At 43.9% G+C, this 21641-nt stretch overlaps 1 protein-coding gene across 9 annotated transcripts in view; it reads left to right on the top strand.

Annotated features, from left to right (window-relative positions):
* ZMIZ1 (zinc finger MIZ-type containing 1) overlaps positions 1 to 21641 on the top strand; it is a 430170-nt gene that overhangs the window by 109474 nt on the left and 299055 nt on the right. For 8 of the 9 annotated variants that reach the window (XM_031956396.1, XM_031956401.1, XM_031956399.1 and 5 more), the window contains one exon: positions 8571 to 8678. The exons of the other annotated variant lie outside the window; for it this stretch is intronic. The gene's annotated coding sequence lies outside the window, so the exon portion shown is untranslated. The remainder of the gene's footprint in view (positions 1 to 8570; positions 8679 to 21641) is intronic. 9 annotated transcript variants of the gene reach the window in all.

The raw sequence follows: 21641 nt of genomic DNA, 5'->3' as shown, positions 1-21641 counted from the left end.
TGCTCATGGGAAAACCTATAGTTCAAAATGTTTTTACTCTTACTTTAGGCACAATTCTAACAAGTTTACTTCTTTGTTTGCAAACCTGCAGAAGGTTAGAAGCAGCAGAGAAGTCACAAGTGAGCATGCTAAAAGCAACAAGAAGTCACATCTGGCAACCTGACAGTTAGGATCAGAGCTGGAAGGGATTTCAGAACTATTTACTCCAAACCAATCTTATTTCTCCCCTTCCTCTGCCTCCAATTTTACAGATGCAGAGACTAAGAGCCATGGAGCTTGACTACTTTATCTAAGATTAGGCAATAGTCAGTGTCAAGAAGCAGGATTTGAACCCATTCATCTTTCCAGTGATTCATTCTCTCCCCTTCCTCTCTTCTTTTTTCCCTCCCCCATCTCTCTCACCCTCTCCCTCTCTGTCTGTCTGTCTGTGTCTCTCTCCTGATCTCTCTCTATCTTTGATTCTGTCTTTGTCTCTTTAATATCTCTTTGTTTCTCTGTCTCTCTCTGTGTCTCTCTGTCTCTCTTTCTCTCTCTCTCTCTCTCTCTCACACACACACACACACACACACACACACACACACACATCCCTCTAGTTATAGGGGCAAACAACTCTTCACATCTCAGCAGGATTTTCAGATGTCACTCTATGTCACTAATTATAATTCAGTAATTGGCGATATTAGTAACCCTAAGTTACTGAGAAATAGGTAAGTTCTGTTTATTCCATTTAAGAAGGCAGGGAACTATGTAATACATATCAAAGAGATTTTCATTTAGAATAGTTAGATTTTTTTAAAAAGAAAGACATTAGTCAAAGGGCTAAACCCTGGGAAATTGAGGTTTTATTAAATAAAACATGAATCTTGTCCTTTGGGATATTAAAATGTAGTTGAGAAGGCTAGTATCATATGAAATTGTTAGATATAAGTACAATATATAATCCTACTAAATTATGCGATGGAAATGTTGTTGTAAGGAATTACGTTAGAGAGCTTACACTCTGAGCAGCAAAGCTTCTGAGTGTGGCAAAACCAAATTAAAATGTAATTGGGAGATATTTAACAAAGTAAGTAAAAATACAATAAAATATAGACAATATAAATTTGTGGTTTTCCAAGTCGTATGCAAATTGCAGGAATTCATTTCTGAGTTAGATGCTGTCTTGAAAGTAGTAAGAGTGACTGTTCTTGTTGTTCAGTGGTTTTCAGTCCTGCCCTCTTTGGGGTTTTGTTGGCAAAGAGATGGCTGTGGTTTGCTATTTCCTTCTCTAGCTCTTTTTATAGGTGAGGAAACTAAGGCAACCAGGGTTAAGTGACTTGCCCAGGGTCACACAGCTAGGAAGTATTTGAGGGTGAATTTGAACTCGGGAAGATGAATCTTTATACTTCCAGACTGGACACGCTATCCACTGCATCACCTAGCTGTCCTATCCATGCCCTATCTGCTTGCTTTTGCATAACTCTTTGAGGTTTTATCAGGAATAAGTACCCTGTGATATAGGTAGTTTAAAGTATTATCATCCTTCCTGCTTTACAGAAGAGAGAAATGGATGTCATAGAGGTTGAAAAACGTGCTCAAAGTTCCATAGCTAGTGACTGTCAAAGCTGGGACTTGATTTCTGGTAGAATCACAGATACAGAAGGGATGATATTAAAGTCAGCTGATCTAATCTCATTTTTCAATTTGGGAAACTGAGGCCAGAGAGAAAGACATGGGTACCAAATGGCAGAGCCAGGAGTTAGCTGAAACATTAGCTTCTGCAGTCAGCGGACCTGGGTTCAAATCATAACTTTGACCCTTAGTGGGACAAATTTTCTAACTTCCTTTCCTACTCTATAACATACAAAGGTTAGACCTGTGATCCTCCAAAATCAGTCTTCCAAATCTTCCTGATTTTAAGTGTAGCCCTCTTACCGTTTTATTCTGAATGGTTATGACTATAATGCTCTGACATCCAGTACATAGTCGTGCTTAATAAATGCTTGTTGAGCGATTGGATTTGGATGGGGAAGGGATGAGGAGCATCTCTTCCAGGCCCCGGCTATGTTGTCCTAGGTAGAGAGAAGTGTGGGAGGATAGACATGACTGTTGGCTTGGTCTGATGGCTTCCATGAATGCCCCAAACAGTCCATTTGGTTGATCCCATGACCGTGAGCGTATCTTGCTGTTATGAACATTTCCTCAGACCCGTGAGTCATTCCATGTACCCTCCCAACTGCCTGAGTCCAAGGGTGAATGCTCTCTGGATCATGAGTAGTCTTCATCGGTTTTCTCTCTATATCCTCAACATGGTGTGTGTGTGTGTGTGTGTGTGTGTGTGTGTGTATGTGCAAAATGTGTGTGATATCCAAGAAGCTGGTGATGGCCCAGCCTGCACACGACATGCCTCCAGTTAGCTGTAGGATACTGGCCTCTGCAGCATGACAGAGATAAAATTAGATAATCGGCTAATCACCAGCAAATTAGCATCACATCTTTACATAGAACAAATATAGTATTTATGTAAAAGTTGTTAGGAGTTTCTCTCTTTTTAATTAGCAGAAATAAATGCAAAATGAATGATAATTAGGCAGCTGATGAATTCAGTAGTACAATTATGCCTACAGCAATGCCCCAGTCCTTAAATGCTGGATGCTCTGAGTAATCAAAGAAGCCTATTTATATAATTTATTTATAAAACAAAGTTACCACTAAAATAGGGGAGAGACACATGTACTTCCAGTGTTGGTGCCTCAGCTGTGGCAGAGACCTTCTGAAGATGGAATGTTTGGTGAGGAGGGAATTCTGGGCTTTTCTTGGTATTTTTTGGAGGGGTTGGAGGGGAAAAATAACTCAATGTATTTATCTTTGTGTGAAAGAGACCAAGAATTGAATGATAACTTCTTGAGTCTGATCATCACAGTGAGTTTGTAACAGTTGCTTGAGAGTCCAAAAAGTAAGCAAAAAAAGGAAATGGAAGTGAGTCAATATTTCCTAAGATTTAACAAGTGTTAAATTCCCACTTCCTTTTCCCCTTCTTTATCCTTTTGATTTTTTCCCTATCACTCATCACCATTCTTTAGTCTTCTTCCTCCTAATCCATTCTCTCCCTTTTCCCTTATCCCTTCCCTGCTCCCTCTTTTCCTCTTTATCTTCTCTTCCCCTTTTCTCTTCTGCTTCTCCCCTTCCCTTTCCTAGATCCTCCTGAGGGCTGGAGCTAGGAAAGAAGTAGCCTCTGAGTCTGGTTTTTGAGGGAAACTTCAAGAAAAGGTTCTGTTTAAGGCAGTTGCTGCCAGCTTGGCCAAGTTGGGAAGAAGGCTGGCCTGCCTCGCCTGTGCCCATCGATAGTGATGGTAGAGGGGGGTCCGAGTGGGGGTAGCGTGGAGGTCATTGGACTGTGACTGATTCCAGTCCATCGTCTGAGTGATGGATCTCTCCCTAAAGAGGCAGCTTGAGGGTTTAGAAAAGCTATAATCTAAAACCAGAGAGATAGAGCTATCTTCCTGCAAACGGCTTCTGGTACCACGAACCATGGGCTTTTCCTGGACAAGGCTGTTATTTTCTTTTAGTCAGCTGAGTATCACAGTAGAGAAAACTGGAGAAGGCTGGAAGTATCTCCACCCCACTGCTCCCTCCCAGAAAGACTTGCGTTGTACTTGGGCCCACCGTTATCCAGAATGATGGTACTTTTCTCTGGGACCCTCCTAAATCCTAGAATGGAGATTGCCTAAGCTGGTGATCCTGCCCCACTTGGCCTCCTGACTCAGTGAACCATCCTGTTTCTGTCCTGCTTCCTCCTCCTCCTCTGACCCTGTCTTTTTTTTTTTTTTTTTTTTTTTTTTTCTGGAATGGAAGAATAAGTGTTGGGAAGAATCTCTATTCTTGATTGGCTGGATGGGTCTCTCGGAACTGAGGAAGGAGGTTTATGGCCACCTTAATTAGAATTGCTATTGCAATTGGAACGTGCCCCAAATTAGTCACACCACCGGTGCCCTATGCCTACCCGTGGGCAGAGCATTACAGCAGAGAAGCGGTCTCTGCCCTTTAAGAGTCTAAAGTCCATTTGGGATCATCAGATTGACATGCAAAGCTAGCTAAAAACCCCAGACAGTCTGGCCTCAGAGAGCTTGATGTCAGGAACACCTGGGTCCAAGTCTGGCCTTTGATCCCTAATGGCTTTGTGATCCTGGGCAAATCATTCGGGACCTTCCAGTCACGAGGCAACTTTCTAAGAATCCTAGTTGGTGCACATTGGCACTGGGAACACAACAATGAAGTTATAGGTGGTAGAAGGGGACATATCAGATGGGACAGCTACCAAATGAGTGGTAAGAATGGTCAATACCTTAGGAGTTCTGAGGAGGTTCCAATTGGGATGGTCTTCCCGCTGCCTCTTCCCTGCCACCAGTCTCTTCCCTTTCCCCTCTGCCCTCCACACCGCTGCCAAGTTGATAATGTCAATACATATTTCGTCCTCATCATCTGTATCGCCTCCCACACAGACATGCTCACACACTCATTCATTTTCTCTCTCCAAAATCTTCATGGGCTCTCTAGAATAAAATTTAAAATCCTCTGTTTAGTATTTGAAACCTACTACAAGCAGTATTTTGCCAAGCTTACTTATTTATTCTTCCTCTTATTTATATGCTCTTCAATGCAATCCAACTGGCCTTCCAGCTATTCCCCCTAATGGGCATTTCATCTGTCTACCACCAAGCTTCGGCGTAAGTGCTCTGCCATTTGCAGAACGTCCTACTCTTGTCACCTCTGGCTGGTAGAAGGTCTAGCTCCTTTCGGAGAAAGGTGGAGAGCCACCCCTCCAGCAGGAGAACCTCCCCCACCTCACCCAGGACCTTGAGCTTAACAGGTGCTGGAGAAACACTTGTGGGATGAAATTACATGGAACATCAGGGCAAGTTTCCTGAAGAAGGTAGCAAGTACAAGATCTGGGTCTGCAATAATCACTAGGATTGGAGGAAGTAGAGCAGAATGAGGAGCCTTACTTGAGTGCCTTTTCACTAGCCCAGAGCCTGCCTCTCTCCATCCCTCCATTTCCCTACCTCTTTTTTTCCCTTCTGTCTCTTGCCTTCCCATTCTCTTTCCCTCCTCCTCCTCCCTCTCTTTCCCCTCTCTTTCTCTCTTTCCCATTCTCTTTCCCTCCCCCTCCTCCCTCTCTTTTCCCTTTCTCTCCTTCCCTTTCTCTTTCCCTCCCCCTCTTCCCTCTTTCTTTTCCCTCTCTTTCTCTCCTTCCCTTTCTCTTTCCTCCCCCTCTCTCCTTCCCTTTCTCTTTCCTCCCCCTCTCCTTCCCTCTCTCCCTCCCTATAACAGTCTGCTTCTGGACCACCCCTTTGTCTGTTTTCCTACACTAGGTCCATGCTTCTTCCTTCAGGGCTTTCCAGACTGTAGCAGCTTAATGAAGAGGATTTATAACCTGAGAGCCGTGTATGGGTTACCTGGGCCCTGCCTTGGAAGACTGACCGACAGGTCACCGATGTGGCTGGGGGAGACGATTTCTTTGAGAAGATAGATAGGAGCCACAAAGATCTGGAATCTTGGCTGAAGGAATGGCTGTGTGTGTGTGTGTGTGTGTGTGTGTGTGTGTTGGGCTGGGACATTTATAACTTGCAGCTGTGCGGTCCTGGGCTCAACTGAATGTGGTAAACCGATCTGTCTTAAGGAAGTAGTGTCCCTCGAACCACTCCCCACCCATTTGTCCCTCGACCCCCACACTCTCCTTCACCTCCAGATACCCACATCCTGTTCGCTGTACAAGGGAGGGAGCACATGGGCTGAGCTGGGGCTATAATGGATTTCTCTTAACTGTGAGGATCTCAATGAGGAGACAGGGTGCAGGGCGGGTGGAGGGAAGGGGGAGTGGCAAGGCAGGATTTGGGCCAGGGGAGAGCATAAGGATGAAGAGATAGGAAACTGCCTCCCTTTTCCCGCTTCTTCATGGAGGCTTTGCTCCAGACACCTTGGTCTGGGGCCAGCTGAAGACTTGGGGGTCTCCCCAGCTGTGTCTGGAAGGACATATTGCCATGATCACCAGGTCATCCACCTATGACCCGTCTGGACTGGAGTGCCTGGGGATCAGAGCAGGCCCTGAATCCTAGGCTCTTTGACTCCACTTGCTGGGCTGTTGCTTCCTTTTCCCCTCCCCCTGACCCATCACCACCCCCTGCCCCTAAATTCATTTGCAGTGTCACCTCCTTTCTATTCAGCAAGCTCACATTCCAGCCAGTGTTTCTGCTGTGGAGAATCATGAAGGCATTCGTGTTCCCCTCCCCCTCTTGCCCTTTGCTCCCAACACACACAAAGCTGGGGGCTCTGCCAGCCCACTCCTCCTTTCTCCGGCCCCCTCCTTCACTCCACCCCCCAGCTTTCTTGTTCTCTCTCTCCTCCTCCCTCCCTAGCTCCATCAATGGGGAGATCCCAGTGCCTTAAGAACTGACCCAGACTAGGTAGTAGAATATTTTAAACAATTGGCCCCTGGTTTTTTAGAATTTCTGCGTCTGCCCCATACATCTGACCCCATTCCTATTGGGGCTTTGGCTGTGAATCTAGGAAGCCTTTAATTAGTTTGGACAATTGGCTAGTTTTCTCAGATTTTTGGTGATCCTGGGAATTCCATCCATCCCCCTCCCTACCTCCCCACTCCCCCTTCAGATTTTTTGTGATTTTTTTTTTAATGTCTCTTGCTTTACAAAGGATAAAGAGAAGAGGAGTTTTTCTTTTTGTCCAGTTATTTTGGGGAGCGTGGAGGACTAGAGAGGGGATGGTCCTCAATCAAAAGCCACCTAAACATTCCCCTTTATTAGATGGGTCTGGTTTTATTAACCAGAGCCTTGTGGATGCTTACTAACAGGCAGTAACTGATGTGTGAGGTCCCCAAGGAGCAAGAATTTCACGGCATTTAGATTGAGCCAGACGAAGGAGGATCATTCCTGCCCAGCCTCCTTTGGGGACCCCTTCTTCTTCATCTTAGGGGGTGACCTAGAGAAAGGAGAAGGAAGGGGGAACGTGGAGGAAGTGCTCACTGGGAGACAAGAGAGAGATACAGACGGCAAATACCCTGGGCACCTTGCTAAGAGGAACCTGGTATAGACACGCCAATGGGGCCAGTTTCTTTCCTGGCTAAATAGACTAGTTGTAACATTTCGGGGAGATCAGATTGTAAGAACAATTTTTTAAACTGTAATTATTTTAAAGTTGCATAGCACTTTTGTGTATATGTACATATGTGTGTATATATATACATACACACATTTTATATATATATATATTTATATTATATATATATATATACTTATTTTTTAATACACACACATGTCAGTGCAAGCGTGTATTGGGTGGTGTCCTTTGGGGGCATTTGCAACATCAAGCTTTCTCTGTGTGAGAATTCTACATCTCCCAAAGGCTTAGCAATCCCTAGGAGCTCCCATGGGGGATCCTGGGGCACTCATTTGTACCCATTAACCACTCCATCATTGAGCATTTGTGTGCCAGGTGCTAAGGATGTAGACAAAAGCAAAGTAGTCCCTGCTCACAAGAAGCTTTCATGCTGAGGGAAGGATGGAGTAGGGGGAGGGGGATACCAGTACATACAGAAGGCATTATAAGGTGTGCTGTGGTGAGGACGGTGGGGAGAGGTACCAGACAAGATCTCTTTTGTTCCCTGTTGCACAAACTTACCTCTTGATTCCCCGGCTAGATCGTCTCTATTATTTGGCCGGGTACTTCCTAAAGGATCATTGCCTTGCCTTCATGGCTCCTGGATTTGCTGGAGCAGGCAAATGCTGACCAGTTGGAGGAGGAGTGCGGGGGGATGGTTAGGTCTCTTACAGAGAGAGGTAGAGGTCCACCTAAACCCGAGGAGATAAAATTACAATTGTTTGGCAGGCGATCTGGTAACTAATTCATAATGAGGAAAGAATTCCACTGAGGAGGGGGGCGGGTAGGGGGTTAAAGTGCAGCTCTGGAAGTGGCTGCTGGGGCCATGGCTGTGTGAGATAATTCCCAGAAGGCGGACAGGGCGCTACTGAGCAAGAGGAGGTACACAGCAAGGGCTTTTGTACATGCAGCTAAAAATACCCCAGGACAGCTTCTCCCTTTCACTCTTGCTATTGGCTTCCCTGGCAGGAGATTACTTTCAGCTTTCCCCCCCTCACAACAAAAGCAAACCACCCCCAAGTGTAAACCCCCCCCCCCACAAGAAACAGCCTCACGAACCCAAGGAGAAGGACAGCAGCCTGGTTGTGAGGCGTGGGGTGGCAGAGGGACCTGGCCAGCTCGGATCGTCCTACTGGTTTGGGACCAAAGGGAGAACTTGGGGAAACCAGGAAACTGGAGTACGTTAGTGGAAAGCCAGGATGAGCTGTGCCCAGGGACAGCAGGGAGGTGAGGGGGTGACCTCCTGCTGCTCCCTGTCTGCCCCAAGTCAGGAGGGAGGCTACCAGAGCTCGGCCTGGAGTCTGGACCACAGGCCTGCCTGCCCGCCCTCCCGCTTGCGTGCAGATCCCAGCTTGCCCTTCTGTGCCCAGTGCTCCAGCCTCCCTCATGGCATGTGTTTCCCCCCCCTTTCTCCACAGAGAAGGAGGAGACTCATTCGCAGGGTGAGATCGGCGGCTTGCCAATGGTGTCTGGAGAGTGACTCACAAGACAGGGAGCCCGTTTATAAACACCAAGGCCCTGGGAAGGTAAAAGCACACACACACAAGAAGCTGGGGGTGGGCAAGATGAGGGGGTGGAGGGAGGGAGGGACAGAGAATATGAAAGAGATAAAGAATGAAAGAAAAAGGAGAAAGCCAGCTCCTGCTTGTCTCTTTTATCCCCAAAGCACTGAGATCAGTTTGTGCCTTGGGGCACAGTTCTGTCTCTTGTTATTGACCTGTATATGGATGGGGTTGGGGGAAATCAAGGAAGGAGGTAACTCCAAAGCTGGGTCCACAGCTGCCAGGCTGGCAGTTCTGCTCTTCTCTCTGCCATGGTTTAGGAGGAAGAAAAGGGTTTTAAAAGATCTCTGTTGTTTGGCAAGGCCCTGAACTGGGTGTTTTCAGGTGGAGGGAGGTGCCTCATCTGTACAAACTGGGAACTAGGTAGGGGAGGTAGCCAGTGCCCCAAGGGAAGGAGCTGGGATGGCCAAGTTTCTTTCTTCCCATTCTCCAGTGCAAGGTTCTTAACTGTTTAGTTCTGTTTTGGTGTTGTCTTGGGCAGTTTAGTTAAGCCTACAGACCCCTCTCAAATTAATATTTTTAATATATGAAATAAACTACAAGGAATGGGAAGAGAAGGGAAACCTTTTGAAATTATGTTGAATTTATATGGAAATAGAGTTATCAGAATTAAATCATCTACAGAATTCAGTCTCCAGACCAGCTTAAACACCCCTGTTCTAGGGGGCTGACAGAATTTCTGTCCCTATCACTCCTCATTGGGGTTTTCAGGTCAGTGGTCTTTGGGGCAGCGGACTAATAACCACTTGTAGCTCCAACTGGTACAGAGTTAAAATTTTTCCATAATTGACTTCGTTTAAGTTACTCAAAGGCTATTTCCTGGGCATGCTTCATCAGCGCTGATGGAGCCCTTAGGTTGTCGGGTCAACAGGACCAGAAAGGAGTTACTTACCCAGCGTGTACCTCAAGAGGGAGATCTCCCTTTGGACAGCTCTCAACTTATTAAAAAAAAAATCTCCTGACATATATATTCTGGTTTGATCTTTATGCTGTGTGTGTGTGTGTAGATGTGTACATACATAATATATATATATATATATATATATATATATATATAGTGTATACACATGTACAAATACATAAAATGAGTATAGTCTCATGGTAGATGAACCAAATAGTGGTAGGGCTGAGGCTAGAATCCAGGCCTCCGACTCCAGCCCCAGGTCCTTCTCACTCTGAATCCTTACCCTGTGAAAACTGTTATTTTTGCTGCTCTTCCGAAGCCCACCCCAGTATAATTCTATCCTCGGGCTGTGTGGGAGAGATGGAGGGGGTGGGGGGTGAGAAAGAGCATGGGCCCAAAGCTGCTGGATCTCTGACAAGAATTTGGAGGCTTTATATTAGAGGGGGGAAAGGGGTCAGCAGAGTAGGTCTCCCACAGAGCACAGTCACGGGGTTGTTTTCTAGTCAATTAAAACCTCTTTTTTGGAGCTCCTCCTATATGACCACCATTGTGCTGAGCTTTCTGGGATCGCCAAGGAGAGGTAAGACAAATGGTTCAGTCCCTGCTCTCAAAGAGCTTACAGTCGGGGAGACCAAACATGGGCCCTCACTGTCACCTTTTTTGTCTTGGGTAAAGCTCAAAGTTGGAGAGGCAAATCTAGACTGGATTGTAAAGAAAAGTCTCCTGATGTCTTGAAAGGTAGTGGTTGCCCCTTATGTGAAAGAGATTTCCCCTTCAGAGGAAAATTGGACTAGATGGCTTTGGATGACCATTCCTGATCCCCCCTGAAATTCTGGGGTTGTTGATTTTATGAAAATAATATATAAATAAGGGCTAAATGAGATGGGCTTTGTAGGCCCTAAGAGGTTTGGTGGGGTTGAAGAAGAAGAGGATGGTCAGAAAAAGTTTCATGGAATTGATACTTAAAGGCCAGCAAGTCTAGAAATTGTGTGTGTTTGTGTGTGTATATATGTATATATGTATATATATGTATATATGTATATATATATATATATTGTGTATTGTGTGTGTGTATACAATACATATAGATGTGTACATATATATAGATTATATATATAGATGTGTACAGATACATATGCTGTATTTTTACTGAATATATATATACACACATATATGTACATATATACATATTCAGTAAATACATATATATATATATATATATATAATTTAATTATTTTATGCATTTAACTCATTATGTAGGTACAGCTTTATAGCCTTGTGTTTTGGGGTGAATTCTGATGAGTTCTGTGCTGTTTCTGGTGGTCTCCCTGGGATCTCACCACATGGGGTTGGTAACTGTTCCCTGACACATCCCTGAGTTGGGGGAATGAGCTTGGTCTGAGGGGGGAGCTGTGTTGGATTAGGCACAGGGACTTTATCTGGAAGACTCTCCTCCGAGCCCATCTTCCTTTGCTTGCCCTTTCAGGGGGTGATATTTTCCCTAAGGGCTCAACCGTGGACATCACTTCTGTTTCTCGCTCTCCTTTCTCCCCCGACGGCCACCTCTGCCTTCCATTAACCTGGATCAGCTTGGGGCCTGGAATATACGGCTGTTTTGTCCAGCAGATCTCACAGCCTGTGTTTGGCTTGGCCAGGCTGGAGCTGGTCATGGTCGGGAGGAGTTCCCTGGTGGCCCTCAGCAATAGGGAGAGGGGGAACGGGATGGGAGTAGTGGGGGGGGGGGGGCGATGGAATTTGAGAGCCAGAGTGGAGGACAACTCCTCCAGACCTTTGGAATGATGATTTGGGTGATTGGGGTAAGAGTTGATGTATATTTTTTCTGGCTCAAGCTCTCTGCAATCTCTACCTCCACCCTGTTTGTATATCCAACCCATGTTTAACAGTGACAGAATTCCTCCAAGCTTTTTCTGCCCTTCAGTCTTCAGCTTTGCTGGCTCAGAGTGACCAGCAAGTGAATCCCTCTTTCTTCCCCAGATCTCCAGCACTGTTGTCTCCTTCATGGCCCTGAGACTCCTCCTACAGCCCGGTGTATGAGGGCTGAGGTGCCGATCTGTGTACAAACTTGTGCATCTTTCTCTGTGATAGTGTCTGAGGTGGTGGGCCCTTCTGTCTTAGGCCTGTGAGCCCCAGATTTGCAGTTAAGAGAGTGATGTGGGAAGTCGAAACTGTGATTTAGAGTTAGAGCTGAACTAAAATGAACTAGTTCCAACCTTATCATTACACGGATCAAGAAACTGAGTCCCTCATCATAAATATTGAATTCCTTCTGAACTCTGTTCCCCGCCTTTTCCTGGCAGTTCAGTGCACTTGAACAGTTGTTCTTGGAATCGAGAAGACCTAGTTCAAAACACTTGCTAGCTGTGTGACTCTGGGCAAGTAACTGCTATAAGATGAAATAACCACAGCACTTACCTCCTAGGGTTGTAAGAAGATATCTCTCTCTCTCTCCTTTCTCTCTCTCTTCTTTTTCTCTTCTCTTTCTCTTCCCTCTGTCTCTCCTTTCTCCCTTTCTCTCTCTCTTCTCACTCTCTTTCTTCTCTATCTCCTCTTTTCTCTTTCTCTCCTTTCTCTCTCTCACATCTATACATCACACACACAAATATAAGCACACATACATATACAAAGCAGATGCTCATGGGCTCCATTGTATGGTGCAGGGTTAGTGCTGGAGGTATTCGGAACCAAGAGCAGTATGGATTGGAATGGTCAAGGAAGATGGCCAGAGAAGTGGGAAATAGGCCTGGGGAAGTGGAGAAGTGATGTTGCAGTGTGGGATATTCCTAGGTCATTAGTCTTTGGAAGTTCTCTCATTGCTCCAAGAGCCTTTGGGAGGACAGTGTGATGAGGGCCTAGGTGGGAGAAGTTTGGGAGGATACAATGAGGAGATGTGTTACCTAGGATGCCCAAAATCTCAGAACACAAAGAAAGGACCTATCTTTCCCCTTAGAGCCATGAACAGCAGCGGCATTTTGCTTTTAAAACCTTCTTGTGGTATCCCAAAAGCATGTGGGCTGCTCCGTAAAGGGGGAATAGGATTGCCTGACAGAGTGAGGTCATTGCAGTATCTCTCTTGTTCAGTACTCTCCACATGCTTGGGAAGCTGGTACTATAGGGATATGGATAGGGACTGGACCTGTGATTTTACTGGTTAGGGAGTTTCCCAAGGAGGAGGCACCTTCACTGCCTGACCCAGCTCCTTAAATTTTCAAACAAGAGTGGGGTTCAGAATTCAAACTAGGGCCTCCTGAGCCCCTCTTTGCATAATGTATAGTGCAGTCTGACTCCAAGGGAAAAGTAAGAGGAGAAAGAGAGGAATGTTGCTGCTTTTGACGACTGAATTCCCCTGGCTTTTCATTACAAGGAAAAGGTAAAAACCTTTCAGGGCTGTTAAGTAAAAGTCAAAGCTGTCAGTTTAGACCAAATGAGATCTTTGGGTTTCTGGGGCGCTCTCTCTTTCTCTCTCTCTCTCTCTCTCTCTCTCTCTCTCTCTCTCTCTCCTGATTTTTTCCCTGTTACTTTCTTTAGTAAATGACTCTTATTTGCAAGTCCACTGGAGATGCGTTTGCCCCACTGTTTCTTCCCTTTTCATTTGCCTAGGACTGCAACTGAGCTCTGGGAAAAGCTTCCCAGATGTTTTTAGTGATCGCCCCATAGGGAGAGAGTGAAATCAGTTAGGACCATAGGAATAGGGTTTTTGTTGTTGTTTTTAAACTAGGAAGTCCTTTCTCGATGCCGTTTATTCCTGAAAGAAAATAATCATCATCTTCATTTACCAGTTTTGGGATTTTTCTTTGTGGTTTGGGGTTGGGATTTTTGGGAGACCTGGACCTAGTAGATTTTGAAACTTGATAATATTTGGCCTTGCACAAGGGTCAGGTCAGCCAGAATGCTTGTGCTCTATTCTGGATGAAGCAAAGGGGCTAATGGTCGGAAGTCTGTGACTGGGTTGTTCCCTGGAAGGAAGCCTATTCCCTCTCCCTTGATTCTCTCTCATTTTACCCACCATTGAGGCCCCAGAATATGAGAATTTGAATGAATGAATGAATGAACTCTGGCTGGGTTCCAGAGGGCCTCCTCTGGGAATCAATGTCTATGGAACCTTTTAGACTCCATTTCAAAATAATATTTTTAAATGAATAATATAAAATGCATCATATTACAAAGGAAACAAATTATATTTTAATGGTTACCAAAATGATACAATAATATATCTATGAACTTATATAGTAACTCCAATAAATTTGAAATAGGGATGAGCATCCAAGACATCTTCAATAAATAATAATATAATATGGAAATTTCTGTGATTTGTGTTGGTGACCAAGTCACAAGCATTGCTATCATTACTGTTGTTTGTTGCCTACATTCACAACTTCTTTTGCAATCCCAATAGTATTTTATTTTTCCAAATACACAAAACGATAGTTTTCAACGTTCATGTTTGTAAGACTTTGTATTCCAGATTTTTCTCGAGTTTACCTCTCAGACCTGTTGTGGAAGAGGAAGGAATTTATGACCAAAGAAGAACTAGAGATCCTTATTGATCACAAAATAGAAAATTTTGATTATATCAAATTGAAAAGTTTTTGTACAAATCACATTTTTCTCCCTCCTCTTACCTTTCCCTTCCCCAAGACAGCAAGCAATATGTTGTAGGTTAAATATTCCATTCATAATTGAAGGAAATATCATTTCAGAGATTCATAAAAATAAATATACCATTTTTTCATATTCAGGTTCATGGACCCCAGGTTGAAACCCCGTAATCTAGGCCATTTTATCCCTGGAGATACTGAGAAATGACCTATAGAGTCAACCACCCTGGCTTAACATACTATTCCTAAACTGATGCTGCATCCTTGAACTTAGAGAGAGAAGGAGAACTCCCTGAAAGAGACCCACTAATGCTGGCTTTCCCAGCCAGACCAGATGGGAGTGGGGCAAAAGTAGAGAGGCAGGAGGCAGCTCTGGCCCTGTACCTGGGCTGGGTTCTCCCTGCCACAGAAATGACGCAATTACTGCACTGGTTTTGTTTTGGCTTTTTGGGTTTGGGGTTTTGAGCATCCCTGCAGGGTGGAATGAGAAGCCTTTTAGACATTGTGTGACCTCGGAGGGGTGGGCTGGTGCCAGGAAATAAGCTATCCCATGCTGTGGGCAATCTAATTAGATCACTAGGCCTATAATAACAGTAATCCACGGAATTTATACTTAGACTTTTCATAAATGGCTTTCCATCCATTATCTCATTTAAATCCCTAAGTGACCCCTGTGAGTTAGGGAAGGTGAGGGATATTATCTTCTCGTGTACTTATTAACTGAAAGAAGAAGTAACCGGAGCCAGAAATCAAAAACGGCCAAGTTCTGTTCCCAAAGGAAAAATCAGAATCCACATCCTCTGACTGTTAGACCCTGCCTCCTCCTCTACTATTCTGAACCGTTTTTATTCTGTGACACAAGCATGTACACACATGCAGACATGACACCCAACACACTTTTAGATAAATATGCACATCCATACAAATTTGTGTGTATACATATATGTATATGTACATCACGCTCCCTCATATCACATCTGTCCCAGATATTGAATTGCCCAAATACACACTTATTAACGAACAGCAATTGCCTCGATCAGGATGGCTGCTAGGAGCCACTGGCAATTGCTGTTATTAAAAACACTAAGTTTCTCATTAGAACAACTCTATTGTAAGTATTGTTTAAATATAGATTACTAATGAAATGCCTCTTCATTGCTTTCCCAGTGAATACTTTGAGTGTAAAGTTAATTTGCAGTGTTATGTAAATTCTGTTTAACTTCAATCAAGTTTTTAATTATGTTTTTACCACAGTAATTCCCATTTGATTTGTCATCTCCTGTTAGGTATTTAACGTTTTGTAGGCGGGTTTCTCTCTCTCTTTCTTTCTCTTGTTCTGAGTCTCTTCCCATTTCTGTATCCTTCTCTTTCTCTTTTAATTCTCACCTTGTAGATTTGTGTGTATATCTCTTGTCTTTTTGTCCTCTCTCTGCCTTCTTCCCTTCTTTTTTCTCTCCCTCCCCTCCTTCCTTCCTTCTTCTCTTTCCCTCCTTCCTTCCCTCCCTCCTCTTCTTTCCTTTCCTCCCTCCATCCCTTTCTTTTCCCCTTCCTCTCCTCCTTCCTTTCTTCCTTCTTCCCTCCCTCCTTCCCTCCTTCCCTCCCTCCTTCTCTCCTTCCTTCCCTTTCTTCTTTCTTCTATTCCTCTCTCCTTTCCTTTCCTTTCCTTTCCTTCCTTCCTTCCTTCCTTCCTTCCTTCCTTCCTTCCTTCCTCCCTCCCTCCCTCCCTCCCTCCGTCTCTTCCTTCCTTCCTTCTCTCTCACCTTTCCTCTTTCCCTCCCTCCTGCTTCTCTTCCATTCCACCTTTGCTTGGCCCATCTCTTTCCTGCCTTTGAGATCCCCCCAAATGATGCTGTTAGAGGACAGTTTGAAATTACCTTCCCTAATTCCTCAGGAGAGAGAAAGGACCCAGTAGCAAGGCTGTTTGAGTGGGCAGCTCAGTGGAGGAAGCTGAGCCCCAAATAAAGTGACCTTTAGTGGGTGAAAGCTCTCCTCCAGGACTGGAGAGGGTTCTCAGGAAAAAACAATGTGCAGTGGAGACAGAGAGCCAAGGGGATTCCTGGGCTTCTAGAGGAGACCTATGAATGAAGGTTGAAAGCAAATAGAGTTGCTGAACTTAATGTCAAAAGACCCAGATTCAAATCATGCTCTGACATTTATTATCTGTATGTCTTGGGCAAGGCACTTAATCTCTATAGTCCTCAGTTTCTTCATTTGTAAAATAAAGGGATGACTTCTCAAGTCTCTTCCAGCTCCACATCTATGATCCTATTAATGGCTGGTGGATCTCTTCCTTCTTTTTTCTTTCTTTCTTTCTTTTTTTTTTTTTGAGGGGGGACACAATTAGGATTAAGTGCCTTGCCCAGAGTCATCCAGCTAGTCCATGTCTGAAGTCACATTTGAACTGAGATCCTCCTGACTCCAGGGTCAGTGTTCTATCTACTGTGACATTTAGCTGCCCCAACCTCTTATTTCTTTAAAAACCCTCTTCCTTTCTTCCTTTTTTTTTTTTTTTTTTTTTTTTTAAATTGGAAGTTCCTGCTTCCCAGGGTCAAAGCAGTGAATGAAAAGGGAACAGCATGTGAGTGGCAATGGGGGTGGGGTGGAAGGAGAGGAGGAGGGAATATTTTTGGCTTTTGTCAAAACGGTGACCTGTCCAGTTTTGATTCAGTGCCTCTTTGTTACAGCTGGACTATTGTCCTCTGTGCTAGGTTCCTGGGGAGTCTGTCTTCATGCCAGGGTGAAAGTAGATCCCCATGTGTCAGAAGCACCAAGCAGTAGGGCTCTTGTTCAGAAGCCCACTGTCCTGCTCCCCCCTACAGGGGTCTAATCCAACCAGCCAGAGCCAGAGGGGAAGGAAAGGCAGACCCTCTCATTCCCTGCCGGGAATATTAGCATTGCAGAACTCAGAGATTTCACTGAATACACCTTTGTCTACGAAATAAAAAATATGAAACATAATTTTTTTTATTTTAATACTCGAAAAGGATCTTGAGAGACCATTTGATCCACTTGCCTCATTTTAACAAAAGAGGAAACAGATTTGAATTGATTTGCCCAACATCACACCTTACTAAGGGTACCCAGATTTTCAGACTCAGTAGGCCCCTGCTTTCTGTTCTACTCCTCCCTGATCTGAGGACTTACAACAGAGCCTTATAAGCTTGGGGGGTTGGTGAGAAGGGATGGTCCTCCCACTTTTCTTTGGCTCACTGACCATTTTACTTAGCTCCATTCTATCCTTTCTCCACTACTGAGAATCTGAGTTGAGAGGACCACATGAGCCTCCTGCTAGTGTTGAATCCAAAGTCCCACAAATCCAGGGGACTTGCCTGTCCCTTCTTCCCTTTGCCATGTGTGGGAATAACCAGAGCCCTATCTCGGGCATCAAGAAGCTAAACAATTTTAAACCTGCATCTACTGCTCTCACTGCTGGGTGACCGGCTCATCACTTCCTTGTTCTGGCCCTCTTTTTCCTCTTCTGTCAAGGGAAGGCAGTGGAACAGATATGGCTATTTCAGCTCTAATGTCCTAATATTCTCCCCACTTGGTAACTGACAGGAATAAGGGGACATTCATGTCTGGGCATTCCCAGAAGGCATCTGCCTTCTCTCAAGAGAAAGGAAAAAAGACACAGTCCCTTGAACATGTGTGTGTATGTGTATGTGTACATTTATTTGTCTCTCATTTATTTTTTTGCTTGATAGTTCTCCATGTTTGTCTCATTCAGGAAGTGGGAAACAAGTGTTTGGAGAAGACATTTTTCTGGGTGAGGAAAGGCAGCCCCTTTCAGTCATCCTTCAAAGCCACAGAAATCTGATTCCTCCCTGCCACATGACCTGTGTGTGTGTGTGTGTGTGTGTGTGTGTATGAACTGAACGAGACCTTAGCCAATCACGTGGGCTTTTTTCTATTTGTCAAGTAAGCAGTTTAGCCCAGTTAGAGTTGGAAAACACTGACTTCTCAGCTCTGATATGAAAAGAGGGAGAGGGGAGAGAGAGAGGGAGGAGGGAAGGAGAGAGAGAGAGAGAGAGAGAGAGAGAGAGAGAGAGAGAGAGATATTCTCTTCCATTCTCATCTTACAGATGGGGAAACTGAGGCCCTGATGCTGATTAGATAAAAAATAAATTTGAAGATCTGAAAAGGGTCTTAGGCGCTTTGCCTTAAATAGGCCCATGTCCTGTGGCTCATTCTATTGATACTGAGCTGTAGTTCTTCAAAATTTCTTACCCAAGCCAGACACAAAATTAAATGTGCAGGACTGATCCCATTCTACCATCAGTAGATGGTACCTAGCATGGGAAGGATGGAGACTGTCAGAGAAGAATAGGAGGCCCTCAGAAGTCTCTTATCTCCACAGACAAATTTCTTCTTCCCACAATTCTCCTTCTCCCACTTATTTTAGAATGTTTTTCTTCTATGAATTCCCGCTCAGATGTCATCTTTCCTATGCAGCCTTTCCCTAATGCCCTCCTTCCTCAAATATTCTATCTGGATTTCTCCTTTGTCATCCTATTGTATCTAGCATTATATTTATTTGAGTTCATGGTTTATCCCCTCCATAAAATATAAGTTGGATGGCAAACAGTATCATATTTTTCCCCTTTGTATCTCCAAAGTCAACAAAAAAATTTTAATTTGAATTTATATATAATGCATTGAAGCAGTGCCTGCACATAAAGAGTACTCGTGTGCAAATATATCAAAAAACCTTAGAATTTGAGAGTTTTTACAAAACATTTAGGTCAATTCAATCATCTCTAAGCTTGAGGAAATCTAAGACCAGAGAGAGATTTCTTAAACTAAGGTCACACAAATGTCCAGAGCATCCCCAGAAGGCATCTGCTTTCCTTCAGGAGGAAGGGAGAAAAAAAGGTATGTATATGTGTAAATACTGCTTTCTCCAGTGTGTGCTAGTTTTTCCCTCCCCAAAATCCCCTTGGAAGCCAAACTGGGATGTCACAGTTCAACATTTCATCATTCTGAAATTCTTTGCTCAGGAGATAGTTCTTTTCTCTCTATCTAGATTGTGAGCTCCAGATATCAGATCATCTTGTATTCCCATAAGGCTTAGTAAAAAGCAGGAGCTTGGTAAATTTTTTCATTTTTGATCCACAATTATTAACTGCCAGGAAGCCCCATAAGAACAGTGTTTTAGTTAAACTTTTCTATTTTACCCTTTCTCTTTTATAGCCCTCAGTATCCAATTGGAGCTTAATGTGTGTTGAATTAATTCAAGCGGTCCTTGATCCTCTTCTGGCTTTGATGGTTTTTTACATGCATGATATTGCGTAGGTCTTACTCTTAGATTCATTTTTCTTATTTGTAAAAGGAAGTTGCTTGTTTTTTTTTCCAAATTTAAGTAAACGTATGAAATGTCTCATACTGGTTTGTTTAGCCCATTAATAATAAGATCAAGGCAGCCTAGTATTGTGGATGGAAGGCTGGGCTTAGGAAGGCCAGGGTCCAATGTGTAGCTGTGGGCAAGTCACTAAAATTTTCTGAGCCTTAGTTTGGGGCTAGTAGCTTTAATACTTCTTAGCGTTATTGTGAAGCTAAAATAAATGATATATTTTGCAAACTTTAAAATGCTATATTGAATCTCCTGAGAGTCTTCTTATAAAGCTACATGTACCAAACTAAGGATTTTTGGGGCACCCTGAATAAATGTTGAAATTGTCTTTATTAGGGAATAAGTATTGGACACATGATTTCTGGGATTTCCTGTTGCTAAGGTGGGTTCAACTTTCTTTGCAATTTTATAGTCTTAAGAGAGTTGTCTAGAGCCTGAGAAGGCAGCTAGTCAAATATTTATAGTATATGCCAGACACTTTGCCAAGTGATGGGGATAGAAAAGAGGACAAGGTACAGTCGTTGCTCCCATTGCCCCTAAGGATTTATCTAATTTATTATATTTAATATTTAAATATTAATTATAATATATTTAAACATAATATAATTAAATATAATGTTTATAATATATAATGTAATTATGTGTTTATATAATTTAATGGGAGGGCCAACAATCAAATAAATATATATGAATAATATCTGGACAGGATAAAAGGAACTGAAGCAAGATTTGGACCTATGTTATCAACCACTCTGCCACACTACCTCTTGTTATTATGAAGATTCAGTATAACTTTTAGAACACAAGTAACCTACCTCCCTGAAATGTGAAATCAGGAAAGACAAAATTACAAAATCCAGCGTGTAATTTGAGAGACAGCGTGCACTGGACTGTGAGTTTAGGAGAATCTCTTCAGACACCTACTATTGGATGACCCTGCATTAATGATTCACCTTTCTTAGCCTCAGTTTCCTTATCTGTAAAAATAGGGATATCAGCACCTACTCCATAGGGCTGTAGAGAAGATGAAATGAAATAGCACGAAATACTTGGCAAACTTGAAAGCTTTCTATAAATGGGAACTGTTGTGTGAGTGCCATCCAGGACCACAGAAGTGATGTTTTCAGACCAAGCCCCCAAACCCTATTTGACTTGGAGTTTCCCAGGAGTTTGCCTCTATCAACCCTTCTTCTGTTTGGATCTGCTCCCTGCTCAGCCCCTTTAACTCCAGGGGTGCCCAGGAGTGCCCTGCCTGCATCTCTTCCCACAATCCCTACCTGTGGCTTCTGACCTGGGAGTCTCTCCCGCCCAGACCCAATAGAGAATAAAACCTCATCTTTCCCCTTCTCCCCTGGGCTCCTGTCCCTGAAGCAAGAACACAAGCCTTTGAGGTTTTCTAAGGATTTTTATTACTAGACAACAATGGTTGGAGGGAAAAGCCTTCCTTCTCAGCCCCCTCCTTTCCTCCCCACACATAGAATCTTCCTTTGTGCCTTAGACTCAGTAGGGGAAGACAAAGCATCTTGGGGCAAACAGAAGACAGTCATAAAAATCCATCTGTATTTCAAAGAAAGAGCCAGGCTCCGGGGCACCCCACTGGGCATTTTGTCACAGAACTTGAGGTTCTGGGATGAGGAGCAGAGCAGGGATGGGGAAACCTGGGGATGAGCAGAGGGACAGTCATAAGACTTGGTACTAGGTTGGGCTGGTCTAAATGGGGCATCTTTGTAAAGGAAGGAGGGAAATCCCAAGGAGAAGCAGTTTAGGGAGGGAAGAGTTCTTTGCAGCCACCATCTAGAAGATAGTCTTGTTTATTATAAAATAGTGGAGGACTTTGTCTGTAAACTGCCTTATTTGTTGCTGCTCTGTTGTTTCAGTAATGACCAACTTTTTGTGACGCTATGAGTGATTGGCCAGTTTGTTCCCCAGTTTATTTTCCAGATGAGGAAACTGAGGCGAACATTTGTCAGGGTCACCAGCTAGTACGTGACTGAGATTTGAACTCAGGGCTTCCAGACTCTGGGCTCTGAATAGTTCAGGGCTTTTAAATAGTGCAT

The sequence above is a fragment of the Sarcophilus harrisii genome, chromosome 2 (genome assembly GCF_902635505.1).
Source record: "Sarcophilus harrisii chromosome 2, mSarHar1.11, whole genome shotgun sequence".
Lineage (NCBI taxonomy): Eukaryota > Metazoa > Chordata > Mammalia > Dasyuromorphia > Dasyuridae > Sarcophilus > Sarcophilus harrisii.
The sequence above is the reverse complement of the archived record's forward strand: the minus strand, read 5'-3'. Positions and strand labels throughout refer to the sequence as shown.